The 17,112-nt window shown below is 50.7% G+C and overlaps 2 protein-coding genes across 2 annotated transcripts in view; both read right to left on the reverse strand.

Annotated features, from left to right (window-relative positions):
• The window catches only part of LOC139804148 (ankyrin repeat and fibronectin type-III domain-containing protein 1-like), a 185,522-nt gene extending 182,255 nt beyond the window's left edge, over positions 1-3,267 (reverse strand). The window contains exon 1 of the mRNA XM_071761023.1: positions 3,013-3,267. The gene's annotated coding sequence lies outside the window, so the exon portion shown is untranslated. The remainder of the gene's footprint in view (positions 1-3,012) is intronic.
• The window catches only part of VRK3 (VRK serine/threonine kinase 3), a 362,077-nt gene that overhangs the window by 255,852 nt on the left and 89,113 nt on the right, over positions 1-17,112 (reverse strand). The window lies entirely within an intron of this gene.

The raw sequence follows: 17,112 nt of genomic DNA on the forward strand, positions 1-17,112 counted from the left end.
TTTGTTTTTAGCCTCCAAACCCTGATGTGCAGATCACTAAGCTGCCTGTTGCAGATTTACCCCGTGACAGACAGAAAAAGGTGGCTGCCAGTCTTCAGCATCACTGAAATTCAGACAGATATCTGCCTGGGTTCAGTCTCCAACCTGTGACTGCTCTCTGCTTCAGCATTTCTATTCAAGGCAAATTTGATGGGGGGAGGAGGAAGCCACAACAAAGGACATTATTTGCAAATCATTATTTTGCTTCACTAGAGCTGGATACAGATGCAAAAGAAATCTTTGAACCACATCCTCAGCCACACCTGCTCATCAGAAAACCTGCTCTCCCCGAGCCAGGGCTGCACCTCTGAATTTATATCAATGCACACGACCGTGGTGACTGCTTCCCCTTGCTCCTCTTCCAGCTACAGCTGCCAAAACAGCAGAAAGCATCTGCCCCAAAATTATTTACCTTCAGAAAAAACCTTGCAGAATCCAGGACAACCATCAGGTGCCTGGCAGCCCCAGTTTTAGCCAGAAACATTTTTCTGCTTGCAAATTGGAGTCAGCAACCTCAGCCAAGTGGTTAAGGCTCTAATCACTGTGTCTGAGAGGCAGAAAGATGCCAGGGAAATTTTATTTATGATACAGCTAATGGGGTTTGCCCTTAAGCACTGGACAAATCTTCCAGCTCATTACCCAATGTTAAGAATCACTTGGACAAATCAGGCATTGGAAAGTTGATCCTGCAGAGGAGCTCTGTGATTTACCTTAAAATGACTTACAAAAGGAAGAAAATGTCACACATGCTCCTCCTGCTCCTCCTCACAACACAGCAGCACTGCTGTCAGCATCCAGAATTTTAATTGCAACTCTTTTCCCCCCTAAACTAACATCTCTCAGCCAAGGAATGCTCTTCCCTGCTTTGCCTGGAAAGCTAGAGCAGGTTTGGGGCATTTTGGGGCTCAGGAGAGACAGGGAGGGCAGCAAATTTTTGACAAAGAAGGAAATCTGGAAGAAAACTTACACACACTCAAGCAGATAGCAAGGAGAATGTTAAAGGCCAAATCCTGTGCAATATTTGCAGGATAAGGATCATTGGCCTGACAACCACTGATTTTCCATTAATGATTTTGACTTCTTTGCATGAAACGGTCACAGCCAAGCAGAGGGTGGAAAAACAGCTTTTGAAGGATCCTTCAAAGAAAAGAAAAGAAAATGCCCCTTTTGCCAAGAGCCAATAAAGACCATTCAGGAATTTCTGGGACCTTGGGTTGCCTTTAATTTATGGCCACTGAAGAAGTTTTGTGACTGTTGAATCTGTCACCAAATCAGCACCTTAATGAGCAGGAAGATTCACACCACATCAGACATGAGGGGAAACACCTTCCCCTGTGCTAAAAGCTGAGAAACAGCCCCATGTCCCTGCACAGGGACAATGCTGATGTTCTTAAGCTGCCACATCCCCTCAGCCTTTCCAAGAGCAGGCAGCTGGGAAAGACAAGGATGAAAGCAAAATAAGGAGGAACGTTGAGGTCAGCACCTCCCATGGATTAAGATCAATGCCATAAACTCTTTACCATAGCCACAGGGTGGTGATCTGGCAGATGGAGACTGCTGCCAGTTACAGAGTCCCCCCCCCCCAGCTCAAAGATGCCCTTGTCCATAGGGATGAACACAATCAGCTACTCAGGGGCCTGTACAACACAACATTCCCCTGAATATCCCCAGCAGAAAGGCAAAACATCACCCAGACAGCAATGCAAACACACCCCTTCCAGCAGCTTTCCCCCTCAGGCTGGGCTTTGCTCCCCAGGGTCAGATCAGAAGATGCTTTGGGCTGAGCAAGCTGCTGGCCTGCTTGGGGTTAGATCCCCTAAGAGCAGAGCAGGCAGGACCTGCTCTGCCACCACAGGGGATCCCAAGAAAAGGAATTAACCCCCCATCCCTTGGAGGCAATTGAATTTGGGAGAAGCAGGAGCTGCCTGCCTGCCACCCTCCAGCAGAAGGATGGAGCCTTCTCCAGGTTCTCCTCCCTGCTGTTTCCCAGCTTGAGCAGGGATTGCCACAAAATCCATACAAAACAGTCACTCTATTAGGATTGGCAAGCACTCAGGAACAAGTTACTCCCTCCCCTGCCAGCTTGAGGGGATGGGAGGAAACTCATTAAAAGCAAGACACAGTCACTGCTTGCTCAGGGCAGGATTGGGGCACCCCAGGCCCCCAGCAGCCCTGAGGATGGGAGCTGTGCTGCTGGCTGCACCCCAGGCAGGTGCAGGGTGGCAGGGCTGCATCCCCACCTCCCCAAAATAGCATTTTTGTTCAGAGCCAGCAGTCAGAACCCCCTCCCCCAGGCAGGCAGCTCTCTGCTCCAGAGCCCAGCCACAGGGATACCAAGCATGGAAGAGCAGGGATGGTGCCATGCAACAGGCACAGAGTGCATGGAAGAGCCTTTGCATGCTGCTCCGTGCCCAATTCTCTCTGCCCACTTGCCTGGCAACAGCCCTGTCCCCAGCACCAAGGCAGGACACGACCCCTGTGCTTGAGCAGAGCTGCTGCAAGGGGCACCTGCCCATCACTGTGGCATCTGGCACTGGACCTGCCACATCCCAGGGCTCACTTCACATTGGGTTCCTTTGCCACAGCAGCAAAAGAGAGACCACAGACATGGAGAAAACTGCAGCCACCGAGGTGATCCAGCACCATAACTCACACAGCCCCAAACAAGGCACCAGGGAAGCAGCATGTCCCAGGGCAGGGCTCACTGAGGGAGAACATGGTCCCAGCAGGGACACCCACCCAGAGCATGCCTTAGGGTTTTCAGTTTGGTCTCTTATAGCACTTTTTTCTGCTGGAAGGAGGAAAGGGACATCTCAGTGGCAGGCAGTCATTTCTGACCAGAGCAAGCACAAAGAGCCACACACAAACACCCAGCACTGCCACACAGGGTGGCAGAGCCCTGCATCTCGACAGGGACACATCAGCACCCCCAGGGCCATGTGGCAAAGGAGCAAAAGAAACAGGGCTACATACTCATCCTGCACCAGAGGACCTGGAGGCCACGGAGCCAGGCTGCAGCAGAGCTGGGAAGCACAAGTTCCATCCAAGTTGGTCACACCATCCAGGTTGACTGCACAGAAGAAGGATGACCCAAGGGAGGGACACACAAGCCACCTCAGCCCCTCGTCCTCATCACCACCAGCACCACGTCAGCAACAATTTAATTCCCCAATCCAAGAACACAGAGAAAATGAGCAGCTTTCCCTCCATCCCAGGCAAATGCCTGCTAGCAGGAGCAGCCTGGCACAGCTGTGCTCCCTCAGAACACAGAGCCCAACTCCGTGCAAGACTCCAGCATGTCAGCAAGCAAATCCTCTTTGCCTATGGGCAAGGAAACTGGGAGGGGGGAGGAAAAAAAAAAAAAAAAAGCATCAAGAAACTCTTTGTCTACAAACATCCCAGACGGGTGCACGTGCAGCTTGAGCTTCCTGACGAGGGTGGAAGGGGGGAGCCTGAACTTCAGAGCCCCCATTTCCGCCTGCAGCTCGATCCACTCACTTATTGTCTTCTAAAAATAAAAGTAAACACAGAAGAAGAGCTCTTTGTTTTTATTTCTGCTGCCTCAGACAAATCTCTGCTAAGAACAAGTTGGGGGACCTCTTCCCAAACCTCTGGGAGCTCCTCAGGAGAGCAGGGCAGTCCCAGAGATGCAGTGGGTGGGTGAGTGGGTGTCGCAGGGACCAGCAGAGAGGGAGGGATGCCCCTTATTCCCTCCACTCTGTGGCTGCTGGTGCTGGGGGTCACCTGAACCAGGGTAATGCCTGTTCCTCTCTGCCCCAGGTCAGAGGAGAGGGCAGGAAACCTCATCCTGAGCCACACTGCTTCCCACGGAAAAGGACCAAAGCATGAGGAGTTTTAACATATCAAATACATATTATTATTAAAAAAAAAAAAAAAGATTGAGATACAGAAATACATCTTCCTCACTTCTTTTGCTTACAAGTCTTGCTTCCTGACCAGCCTGGCAGCAGGCAGGGTGAGCTGGCTGACAAGGCCAAGCTTGAGCCCTGAATGGCCCCACACATCCAACATCCCTGATTAAAACTAAGTACAAACTTCCTCACCAGGCAGCTGCTGTAATCTAAGCATCTTACTGCTTTTTGCCAGTTGTTTGTTCAGGCTCTTCCTCTACTTTGGAGCTGCTATACAGAACTGCAGGGGTAATGAGACACAAACATAATTATCTTTTCTTTTTTGACCTGCACCAGGAGCATATCCAGCATTAATAGCCCAAAGCTTCAGGTGTCCTCCTGATCTTATTAAAGTTGCTGATCTAAACAAAACCCAGCAGAGACCAACCTCACTCCCTAGAGCAAAGCTCTTCCCTCACACCCTCGCTGTCTCTTTAACCTCCCAGTTCTAAACTGAAAAATAGATGGGGAAAAAAATTAAGATAAAAGAGACATTTACTTTCCCTGTTTGTGTGCTCTAACCCACTTCCCCAGAAAAGCACTACAGGACATTACTTCACCCTGCTAAGGACAGCTTGAAAGGAACAGCCAGGCTCCTCAGTGACAGGATGAGGAGCAATGGCTTTAAATTAGAGAAGAGCAGAGGGTCTCATCCCTGGAGATGTTCAAGGTGAGGCTTGAGGAGGCTCTGAGCACCCTGATCTGGGTGAGGGTGTCCCTGCTGACTGCAGGGGTTGGATTGGATGAGCTTTAGAGGTCCCTTCCAACATAAATTATTCTAAGATTCTACAATTCTAAAAATTAATGAGCAAGAGAGACAGCAAGCTGTTTGACTACCAAGCAGCCAGCATCCTCCTGAGCAGCAAGGTGAGCTCCAGGGCTGAGCAGAGGGGAAAATCCAGGGAAATCTCATGCCCTGGAGGTTCCCAGCCAGCTTCCACCTTCACTCATCCCCGGCAGGGCACAGGAATTGTTTAAAGAAACCCCAGAGCCTGAGAAGCCACGAGGGGCACAGAGCCAGAGGCAAAGCAAAGAGCATCTGCAGCACCAGGGGATGGATGCAGGGACGTGACCTGGCAGTGCCCGAGCTGCTGGGACAGCTGCCAGCCTGGATGGGATACACTGGCAGCCAGAACCCTGCTCAGCAGGAGCAGAGATGTTGTTAACTGGAACGTTTGCTAAAGAAATCCCATGTTTTTAACACCCCAGTTAAAAACTGCCCAGCAGCAGTGTGAAAAATCAACACTGTCCTGGCAGGAGCTTCTTACAGCTGAAAACTTTTACAATGCTCTTATCTCACCATTTGCACCAGGATAAGCTGCAGGGCATTGTCACAATGTTCTCTTAAGAGATTTACAGGTAGATGGATCTATTCACCAGCTCAAGGCATATCCCTTGGGATATGGGGAACAGCCCCTTTAGCAGACCCAGCTCATCCCTGGGCACACACCATGGGCAGGGCAGGTCTCCTGTCCAAGGGAAAAGTAGGAACATGGAGAGGTGACATGAGCTGCCCAGTCAAGCAGGGCCATGCTCCCTCTCCAGCTGCCCTGTCCTTTAAGATTTACCAGCTCTGCTCACACCATGGATGGGCTGGACCACTGAAAAGCAGGAGATTTGCTGATTTGAAGCCCCAACCTAGATGTGCAGGTTTCAGCTCACAGACCAAAGACCCTTCAAACCTAAAAGCTATTTTAAAGGGCTGTCCAAAGGACAGCACCATGCTCCATACATGTTACAGAACAACCCACATATCCAAGAAGTTCCTGGATTTCACACCCCCACTGAAGCATCCCTAGAAAGCCAACAGCCAAAAGAAGTTGGAAGTCTTTTCTTGCATTATCATTAAAGGGAGTAAACAGAGATAAAGAGCCAAGATAAGATCAAGTGTGTGTTCTGTGAACCTCAAGCCAGCCTCAAAATTAAGTCCTGAGGTAAGAAGAGCAAATTAATTCTTTTACCTCACTGAAAAGCTTTTTCCTTTACTCATGACAAGAACATTTGTGTACAGGGCTGAGCATGTCCAAGGGAAATGCTCTGTAACACATTGTGGTACCAAGGAGGGGCAGACACAAGCCCACTGCAAGCACTTCTTCCACATCTTTAGATTTCTGCATGGGTGCTCCAGGGTTTCTGCAGCCCAGGTTCACCTGTGCTTTTCTTCCTGAGAGCTGCAGCCTCTGGGACCCAGCAGCAGCCAGGCAGGACCCAAACTCAGAGACCCTGGGCAAGAATGTAAGCATCACCACTTAGTGAAGAGGCTTTTAGGGAAGTTGTATCATAACTGCAGCCAGGAATCTCTCCTCCTGGAGGGTAAATATGGTCCAGTGACCTCAGTGAGTCACTGCCTGTGACTCATTCACTGGCAACTTTGGAAGGGATGGCTGAGTTGTAGGCAAGGAGCTGCCATGGTGACACAGGCTCCCAGTGCTTCTCCCCTAACCCAGGAGCCTTGCAAGACCTCCAGGACAGAAGGGGCTTTCTGTGTGTATCACCTATCAACCCCTCTCTGCTCTTCTGCTCCCTCTCCCACCTCGGATATGCTACCAGGGGCCATCAGCACAGAGCAAGATGACTTCACCTGTGACAAGACAGCTCCCAGCAGAAGCAGGTGAAGTCAACATAACCAAGGAATCAAACAGAAAGCCACAGGGCCACCCAAAGCAGCAAACCCAGAGGCAGAAGAGCAGCCAGACACCCCCCTCTCACCCTGCTACTCAGCACCCAAGCTCCAGCAGTCACCCAGTCCCCATCTAAACCCCTTGCAGGGCACTACTGGTACCTGTGCTGGGCTCTCCAGCTCAGCCTCCTGCAGCCACTGCCTTGGCCCTGGGGAGGGAAGGGCTGAGGGCTGTAAGGCTCCCAGCCCCACAAACACAAAGATCCCTTCAGAGGAACCACATGAAAGGGTCAGTGTCAGTGCCTGCTTTGGGAGCAACACACAGAGGGTCCAAACTCTCACAGCAGAGCAAAGAAGGAACCAGAAAAGAACACCATAAATAGCAGCATTGTCCCTCCTCAGTTTCACAGGGCATCAGATGTCAAATGCAACGGTTCACTCAAGAGCTGCAGCCTCTAATTGATTCCCATCTGACACTTTCTTATCCAGCAGTTGTTACCCGTCCAAACAAGCTGAGTAAATATGCTTTGCTCTCCCATTAGAACTGGCAACAAATCAAAACCAGTGTAAACAGCATCCTTCCTCCTGGGCCAGGCCTCCTCCTCCTCCTCCTCCCCTTGCTGCACTTTGATGCTCCACCATGGAGTAAGAACTTACATGGTGGGGACCACCAGCAGCCCCCGCACGGGTCCCCTTGGCTTTGGGAAGAAAAGCTGCACTCTCTTGAGTGTTTCAGTCCCCAAAATACCTCTGCACACCTGGAGTTACACCTGCTGCAGCCCACTACACTCAATGAGTGAGACAACCCATGGCTTGGGTTGGAAGGGACCTTAAAGATCATTTCATTCCAACCCCTTGCATGGGCAGGGACACCTCCCAGTAGCCCAGTGCCCATCCAAATGTGAGATCAAGGCAGAAAAATAGAAATCAAGCCCTTGTGCCACAGATGGGGATGGAGTATCACTGCCACAGAGGCTTCACTTAAAGACTCTGCCAGGCTGCTGGGAGCTATGTCTTTGCTTCTCCAGATTTGCAAAAACCCCAAAGCACTCAGCCTGGAAAGAATCCAAGAGGAAAAAGAAAAAAAAAAAAAAAGAAAAAAAAAAAAAAAAGAAAAAAAAAAAAAAAAGACATTTTTCAAAGATGATTGCTGAGAGCTGGTGAGACCTTGCAGTTTTACAAAGGTCCCACTCAAAGCACACAGTGGTTTTGAAACCTGCCAGACCAGCAGCCTGTATTGATTCCTGTGCAATGAGCAGCACCTTCCAGTGAGGGGGAGGGAGAAATGTGTGAGGGTATAAATACAGTAAATATCTGCTGTATAGATCAGCACTCCTAGCTTAACATTTGTCTGTTGAGGGACACACCTGAAAACATGCTGAGGAAGCACAAGTATAAAATTCTACCTGAAACTCCCTTCCTTCTAGGAATTTTCATTAATATTGACTTTAATCCCAACGTTTGAAATTTTCCTAAACAGAGCTGAAATCACACATTCCTCACACAACCCCAGAGGCCCTGGGAGCAGCCCAGTGGGTAGGGATGGCTTTAACCAAGCAGGATGAACAGGATCCTTGGAGGTGCACACAGGTGATCTGTTTTCTTCCCAATCCACTCTCAGATGCTGACATAACACTGCCCAGGGCACTCCAAATGTTGACAGAGCCTTAATCTCATCAAAACCTTCCATGAGGCCACAAACACCACTTTGAAGGTGACCACCAGGGCCACCCTGACCCTTGCTCAGCTTTGTCACTTGGAAACACTGCCAAGGCAAAGAGAGGAATAATATTCCTGGTATCTCAATTTACAACTGAATTTCCAAGCCCTCCCAGAGAAGATTTTTTTGGGAACATTTCTGTAAGCTTTGCTGGGAAGCCTTGCTCCCCTTGGGCTCTCACTCAGAGGCTACAGGAGCTCTGTCTGGTACCACTTATGGTGAACTGGGGACAAGTGACAGCTCAGGGAGCAGCTGAGAGGCCCAACAGGAAAATCCAGGAAAAGGAAAGTGGGAACATCCTCAGACACACTCAGCTGATCACAGACCCCTGGTTTAGCACATGCTGAGCTCATCTGTGTACACAGATGGCACCTACTCCCACTCTACTCACAAAACCCACCTCAGTCTACAGCAAGACATGTTTCCCCCCTCCCCAACTTTTCTGTCACTGGATTTGGCCCCAGGTAATCCTTCTGATCATGCCAAGCCAAGTTACTCCCACTTAAGCCCTTTTCCTAGCATCAGGCCTGTTGCAATTGTCACTTCTGCAGGATTTCCAGTTGTGTTTTAATGTCCCAATAAAAAGGAGAGTTTATGATCCTTTTAAGCTGTAATCTTCCCAGCATGAGGTACGAAGGATACACTTCATGTTTGTGATGTGGGTGGTGGTGAGATTTATGCTGTCCTTAAGCTGTACACTGCCCTGCTTTGAAGTCTCTGGGGTTTATAAAAGGTGCTGAAGGCAACTGCACCCCATGCAGCCACCTCCCAGCAACCCTCAGAGCCTCTCAGCTGTTGGCAAGCTCCCCATCTTGATCCATCTGCTTGGTGTAGACACACAGGAAAATTCCTTCCAAGTTTCAAAGGAGTGGAATGGAAAGACTCCTGAATGCACAGCTGCAGACCTGTCAGTCAGGGAAGAGTGGCTGAAACCCAACATCCTTGCCTTTCAAACTTGTGGTCCTCCAAGAAGGGGGGTGGAAGCAGCACCCTTGCACCCACTGTGTACTAAATCTAAAGTTATCCACGACCAAGAAGCAAACTTGGCTTCCAAATACCTTACCCTGTTCCCACCCTGGAGGCAGGGATGCTCCTCCACCTCTCCACAACTGGAGATGCCACAGGTCCACCCAAGGACCAGCCCTGAGAAGCTGTGAGCCAGAGCAGGGACACAAGGGCTTGAAGAGGGAACAGAAGGCCAGACCTCAGTCCTACCCCTCCAGAATTTCTGGTCTGCTGGATGACAACCACAGTGAAGCCCCAGCCAGGCCCTGCACTGCAAGATAAGGAGCTGGGAACAGCACATCCAAAGCTTCCCACCAGCATCAGAGCAAAGGGTTGCTGGGAGCAGGGCCATCAGCACAGATCCAGAAGGACAGTCCTGGAGCTGGACCCAGAGCCACCAGTGGTCCCCACGGCTTGGGAGCACACAGGAAAAAGGAAGCTGGGGAGTGAGAAAACATCCAAAAGTTAGAAGACTTGGCTTCAGCTGAAGTCAGCCTCACAAGGTCAACACTCTGGCAGGGACCTGGGAACTTCTGAGATGATGTCTGCTATTTTAATTTTAAAACTGGAAGGGCTCAAATGTCTGGTCCAACACTAACCTCAGCAGAAGGACCCCAAATCCATCCTCAATCAGACCCTCCCTCCTCTGACTTCAGCACACGAGCGTTTGCAGTGAGTGGAAATGCAAACTTTCCTGCAAAGATCAAGCTGGATTTTCCCCAAGGAGTTTCAGTCCCCTCTGGCTTGGCAGACCCACCAGGAGCAGAACCTGCTTGTACTCACCTGTGTGTTGCAGCAGGGAGGACAGCTGCCCAGGAGACATGAAGCTGTGTTCAAAACACAGCACTGCAAACCTAAGGTACCACTTCCAGAAAAAAGCAAAGAGCCACAGGATGGGTTTTACCTCCAAAACTCACACCAAGATGATACAAGGTTCTTGCCCTACACCTCTGGGCCTTGTGCAAGCCTCCCCTGAGAGGGGGCCCCAGCAGCCCCACACCCACCCCACAGGGACAAGCTTTACACCAGAGCATTTAACACATTTTTATCATACTACACATTTGTGTCCGATTCATTTCACTACAAAGGGAGAAGACTCGCAAAGATTTACTTGTGCTGCACAAGCAGGAGTGGTTACAGAAAGAAAAGATCAAAGGTCCGTCATTTAAAATTAATTCAAACCTGAACTAGCAACATAAATTACCAATTCCAACCACATACAGGGCTGCATTTCTTTCCAAGTAATTCTCAAGAACCTCCAGTGCTGCAAGATACGTTAATTGTACATTCCATTAATTTGCAGCACGCACAGTGGAGGTTAACCTCCACTTAATTAGAACTAATTTTAACTTTGCTGGAATAGGGCAAGCACACTTCATAAGAAATCCTCTTGGCATTATATATCTCAGCAGCAAGGGAACAGCAGCTCTTTGTTTTGCCTCATCCCCTCCCTACACACACACAGTGTCCCTGCAGCCCCTGAGCAGTCTCAGAGGTGTTTCACAGGGGACCACGGCTGCCAAGGAAGTGGTGGCAATAGAAAGAAGAAAGTGTACAGCCTCACTTCTCCTGCATCCCTCCTAAGGGGAGGGGAGAGGCACACAGACACCAAACAAACTCCTAAAGCTGTCAGAGAAAGGGTCAGGGAGAGCTGACGGCGCAGCAAAGCAACACAGGAAAAAGCGGAGCTGACCCGTGCTGGAGTTGTGCCACACGTGCAAGATGTGACAGCCAGACAGGAGGTGATGTGGAAAGCACCAGCCTTGGGACAGCCCTCCCCAGCAGCCTGTGGAGAGGGGTGAAATCTGGCTGCCCTTCTCCCTCCCACCCAGGGCTTCCAGCCAAACCTGCATCCGCTGGAGCTGGGGCAGCTCTCGGGGTGGTCGCTGCGTGACTGCCGGGCTCTTCGGGCTCCTTCCCCAGCAGCTTCACCCTTCCAGCAGCTCAGTGTGACAGAGCACACGGCTGCCTTGGTCCCTGTTAAATCCCTGCCACACCAGCTCCACTGCCAAGTCCTGACCCACCAAACAAACCCGGGCTGGGAGCCAAGGACCCGAGTCTGAGCCTGGGAAGGCTCCCGGCACCTTCGGGTGCCTCCAGCTTTGCCACCAGGAGTGCTCCAGCCTTCCCCCGTGTTCTGCCTCCAGCTCTGCCTCTTCCCCAGCACAGCCCAGTTTCCAGAACAGTGTCATGCACACAGGCTTTAACCTATGCAAAGAAAAAAAAAACCCACCATGCTACAGCGTGGCCTCCAGCTCAATCAACCCAAATCCATGTAAACCATAATTCAAAGTGAGTTAAAGGCATCCACCCAAAAATCTTTCTGATTTGCCTAAACTGGTTTAAAGGATTAACTCCCTATCCCTTCAGGTCTCTTCTGCAAGTTTTGCTGCAGGGGGCTGCACACGTGCTGCTCTGGACCAATCTCATCCCTTGGAAACACCCAGGTCCAGAAAAAGAAGTGTCCCTGGGACACCAACACCTGCCTTCCCCAGGGATTAACACCAGCCCTGAGAGATGCCCAAAGCACCAGCTCAGCCTGTGCTCACTGAGCTTTCCCTCACACCCAGGAGAAGGTAAGGACAAGCTCTAAGAGACACAGAGGTCCTTCCCTGGTGACCAAGCTCGTGTGCAGGACAGCTCAGCCACCAGGCTGCCAGCCTGGGGACAATGCCAGAAGTGCCCATGAGCCTCCTCACTACCCTTAACCTGAACTTCTCATCCCATCCCTGACACCACCAAGCCGAGTAAACCGGTGACTTCATCACAACTTCCTTCACCCAAATTGTCTCAGGAGAGCCCAGTGCTGCTTTCCAGCAGGAGCAGCATCCTCCAAGCACAGCTGCACAGCCCCCGCTTCCTTCCTCTCCACAGCCCTCCAGAGCTCCAAGCCCAGCACAGCTTTAACCTCCACCTCTCCTCTGCTGAGAGTGGCCCCACAGTGATGCTCATGTGCTTCTGGACAAGCAAAACCAGTAACTGCCCAGTACCCCTCTCCACAGGGTCCTGCTCTCCCTGCAAGAAGCTTCCAGAGGCTCTTTAGGGTTGGTGGGACTGATAAAGACAGCTGAGCAGAGACAGGCAGGGCAGGAGCCAACACCAGCCCAGGGATGGGCAGCAGCACCATCACCACCCTCTGCTTCAGGATTAGGAACTTCCCAGAGCAACAGGGAAAAGCACATTTGCACCCAGACCCCCTTGGCCACAGCACCCACCAAGCATGGGACAGCACCAGGACACCAGAGGAGGGGTAAAGCACAGCCAGCTGGGGAGGGAGGACACTTGCAACATCTGCAAACCCCTGGAATATTTTGGAAAGTGATATTCTTAATCCTTCTGTGTTGTTGGTTTTTTTGGGTGTTGTTTTCTGTGTGAGGCATAGCAGAACACTGCTTGACAAACTTTTATTTCAAGCTTTTTGAAGGAGCAGCTTGCCCAGCCTTCTCCAGTAGCAGTCTCTAGCCAAAGAGACATTTTCCAGTGCCATCCCCAGCAACCAGCAGGCTGGTAGCACATTCCTGAGGCTTCCTCTGACCCTAGCCAGGGCTCAGAAAGGACAATTCAAGCAAATACATTTTTTAAAAATTAGTCCTTTGCTTCCAGGCTCATCTGTAGCTTTTGCCAGGTCTGCTCTCCCAGCCCTGAGCTAACCCATCAATGAAAACATCACCACTGACTCCAAGGGGCTTTGGCTCAGCAGATGAATTTTAACACACATCTGCCCCCTCACACGGGCCAGCATCACAGACCAAAATTGTTCTTCAGGCCACACTTTTGTCCTCCAAACCCTCCCCAACTTTCAGCCAGGCTGCTCTTTGAGCCCTCACATTTCATTCTCAAGAAGTTGCACTCCCACATCCATCCCCTATTTAATCTCCCTTTGCTGCAGTGGGTTCAGACCTGGGTGCACAGGGGGCTGAGCACCCCCTGAGCTTCAGGGGAAGAGCCAGGGCACCCACCTGTACCTGGGATGCTCCTTAGGAATGGAAGGGAAAGAATTCCAAGCAGCCCACTGAAGGGGGCCTGCAGACCACAGCATCAGGCACTGTGTTTGTTGGGCTGGGTTTTGATTTTATTATTTTTTTAGGTCGTATAAGCTTTAACAGCTCTATTTTCCCCCTTAATTGGTGCAATTGTTTTTAACCCTGCTCCTGCAGCCATGTTGCTATGGTTACCCAGCACAAGCCTCAGCCAGCGAGGTGTATTTTTAGAATTGCCAAAATACACATCTCTTAACAGAGCTTTTTTGTACAGAGCTCTCCTTGTTCTGTGACACGGGAATTAAGGGTACTCAATGGAATTAAAATGTGGGAAATTCAAAACTGATTAAAGGAGAGGCCCAGGGTGCAGCCAGAACCCCCGAGGTCCAGGGAGGACACACACAGGTCTGTCCCTCCCTGCCTGCAGGTTGAGGACCTCAGGACATGGTGGGACAGCTGAGAGGAGCAAATCCTGCAATGGACGGACATGGGATCTGTGGGAGATTGAAGAGGAGTTGCTTGGGGTGCAGGAGGCTGTGCCTTAGGACAGCGTGAGGCTCCAGGCTGGGGGAAGAGATCAAGAGGTGACATTGTGATGGGTGTCTGGAACAGGCCACCTGAGCAGGACAAAGTAAATGAGACCTTCAGACAACCAAAAGAAGCCTCCTGTTTGCAGATCCTACTTGAACCAATCCAACATCTGCTGGAGGAGCAGTGGAGCCCACCCTGTGTCCCCCTGAGCAAGGCCCAGGAGAAGGTTCCTGCTGCTGCCCACAGCATCACAGCTGGACATGCACAACCATCACACCTGGAAGGAAAAGCACAGTCTGCTGACAGTCATTTCTCCTGAGCCAAGTCCCCACCACAGCAGTGGCTTTCAGTACCCTGTCCTCTTGGTATGCAGCCAGTCCTGCCCCTCCATCCTGGCCACCACAAGCCACCTCTCCAGGGACACACCACTGACACAAGAGGAAAACAAAAAACAAACCAAAAAACCCAACCAAATGAAAAAAAAACCCAAAGAATAGACACTAGAGGTGCAAACACCTAGGAGGACATTTTCTGTTTCAGAGAGCAGGTGTATTTGACAGCCTCTGGAGTCTTAACAATTTACATAAAGAAAGGAAGAGTTTGGAGAGACACATAGCAGGCTGCATATCAAATGAGAAGGTAAAAATGAAGACAGCAACAGAGTCTAAAGATGTTCCCAATGCTTCCCTGAAGACCCCTAAGGAGAGGTCTTTGCAGAAGAGCCATGCTATGGACTGTGATGGCTCCTGGCTCAAGCTGGGGTCTCCCCAGCACTGGAAAGATCTGGAAAGATGCCTTCCCAACTCATCCCAAAGCCAGAGAAGCCTGCCAGCAGCTCTACTCACCCTGTCCCACCTCTTTCATAAGGACATGAGTAATTATTGAGCACTCAGCTACTACTAACACTGATTAAAGCAAAACAAACTCATTTTGTTACAAGGCAATCATCTACCCTCCTTAACAACCCAACTCCCTAACAATATTATTCTCTTCCCCAGCTCTTTCATTAGATCTCAAGCTGTTTTACAAAAGAGCTCAGAGCATTCCTGGAAACACATTTTGCATAGGAGGGAACTCAAACCAGCATAAGCGTGCCCGGAGCACAGCTCCCTGGGAAGCAAGCTGCATCCCATGCACAAAGAAACACAGAAACACCCCTGACCGAGCCAGAAACAACAGCCCAAGGTGCTGCTGTGCAGAGCAGCCTTCTCCAGGCTTCTTCAAAGCAGTCAGCAGGACCAGCAGGTAACCCCAGCCCAGGTAGATCCCTGCCAGACCTGCACAGCTGGTTTCCTCCTCCTTCCTCACCAACCCACAGCTCATCTTTTTTCGTTTTGAATGAGCTTTGGGCAGCCAGACTCACTGCAAAGCCTCACACAGAGTTTGCTGTTCTGTGATGTTTCACACTGTGGCCATTAACCCCAAGAAACACTCTGCTGAGCCCATCAGCAGCTTGCTGGGGGTCTTAAACACACTCATTGCTGCTGAGTCTGGTTTCCTTTTCATAGGCAGCAGCCACAAAATAAACCCACCAGGCCAGTTCCCTCCTACCTGAGGGACCAGAACACTGGCAAGGATCCTTCCTAATTTCTTCCAGGAAGAGCCACCTGCCCAAATTACTTTTTCCCCTTTGGGAGGATTAGTGTCCTTAACAGAGTATAATCTCACCTCCTCCACAGCACAGACACTGCCAGGAGAGTCCCAACCAGAGGAAATGCTCACCCAGCACTTACCAGCTTCAGAGCCTGGGGAATGGGCTGTCCCAACAAAAGTGTCTCTTCTCATGCCTAGGCAGAAGATTCAGCCTGTCAGGTCTGGAGGATGGAACAGAGGAAAGAAAGACCCCTCTGAACAATTTTTCTGGGACATGGGTTCTGCTGCTCAGGAGGGAGAGGAGCTGGGACCCCAGTGGGAGGCTGCAGCACAGGAGGGATGAAATGCTCCTTGCTCAGCATCACCTGCAGCCCCATTTAACCCACCCAGCACCACCAAGCCATCTGCTCAGGGGGGTGCCTACCACCACTTGTGGCAAAAATCAAAAAACAGCTTCTCCTTCAAGGCCAAACTGACAAAAAGACCTCAGAAGATACTGCTGCCCCATTACCACCCCCCACCCTGCCCTCTGTCCTGCTGTCAAAAACCTCCCTGCACTCCCTAATCACTAATTAATGAGGTCTTAACAGCTCTGCTCTTGGGGACCTGCAAAAAACTGTTATCCTGATCTCACAGATGAGGAAAAACTTCTACATGAGAAGTTTCCTGGTCCCTGCAGGCACATCTGGAGCTCGAACAACTCCTGCAAACACACACAGCACTGCAGGGTTGCATCTGGCAGGGCAGACCTCGTGCCAGGGATTTTTTTTGTGTGCATGCACCTTACAGTCCCAGTCTGATACACAGGTTAATAGGCAGGATATACTCAGCTTGACCCAAAAAAAGCATTTAAGAAAGCTATCAGTCCAGTTTCCCCTTTGTACTCTACTGTTTGAAAGGACTGTTTTTGCAGCAAAGCAGCAGAAAAAGAAGAGGTCCAGCCTGGGAAGCTGAAGCACAGCCAGAGGGCAACTGCACTCTCCCCATTTTAAAGACACTGATTTACAGCAGGAGAGAACTTGCAAGTGGGAGCAGCAGAACATCTGAGGGATTTCTGGGGTCTCTTGTCTATGTGTGTTTATTCTTAGCACTCCACAAAACACCAAATGCAGCTGCCCTGCCTCTCACCACTCACAGGCTCACAGGCACCTCCCCCAGGGTCACTTTGGGAGCTCGGGGAGGCAGAGTCATCTCTGTCACTGCAGGGTCTGCTGCACAGCAGGAGCACCGAGTGCCTTGAGGTGATGTTGTCCCCAGATACCTCCTGTAAATGGAAGCAGAGCAAGAACTGGGTTTTATACTGCATACATTACCTCACACACCCCAAAAACCAGGCTGGGTACTGGCAGACATGCCTGGGGTGCTCTGCAGCCCCCAGCAGCTGCAGGGAGGACAGGGAGAAGCCCTTAGGATGACAGACAGGCTACTGCTTCTCCTCTGGGAACGGGCTTCTGAGTGCTAATCCCAAAGCACAGACACCTCCAGGAAGCTAAAGGGACAGTGAGAGATGGCAGCTCAGTGACAGCTACATGGATGCACACAGAGCAAAGCCACACCTGGTCAGCACAGCAGCACCAGTTCCTGATGGATAATGACCCCTGGCAGCAGGAATGGCACCAGAGAAGCCCCAGGACCAAGTACTCCTCAGCCTCCATCATTTTCACATTTCATTTCTTCCCTCAAGCTACTTTTCAGTCGACCAAAATCTTTCTG

This window comes from Heliangelus exortis, chromosome 17, assembly GCF_036169615.1.
Source record: "Heliangelus exortis chromosome 17, bHelExo1.hap1, whole genome shotgun sequence".
NCBI lineage: Eukaryota > Metazoa > Chordata > Aves > Apodiformes > Trochilidae > Heliangelus > Heliangelus exortis.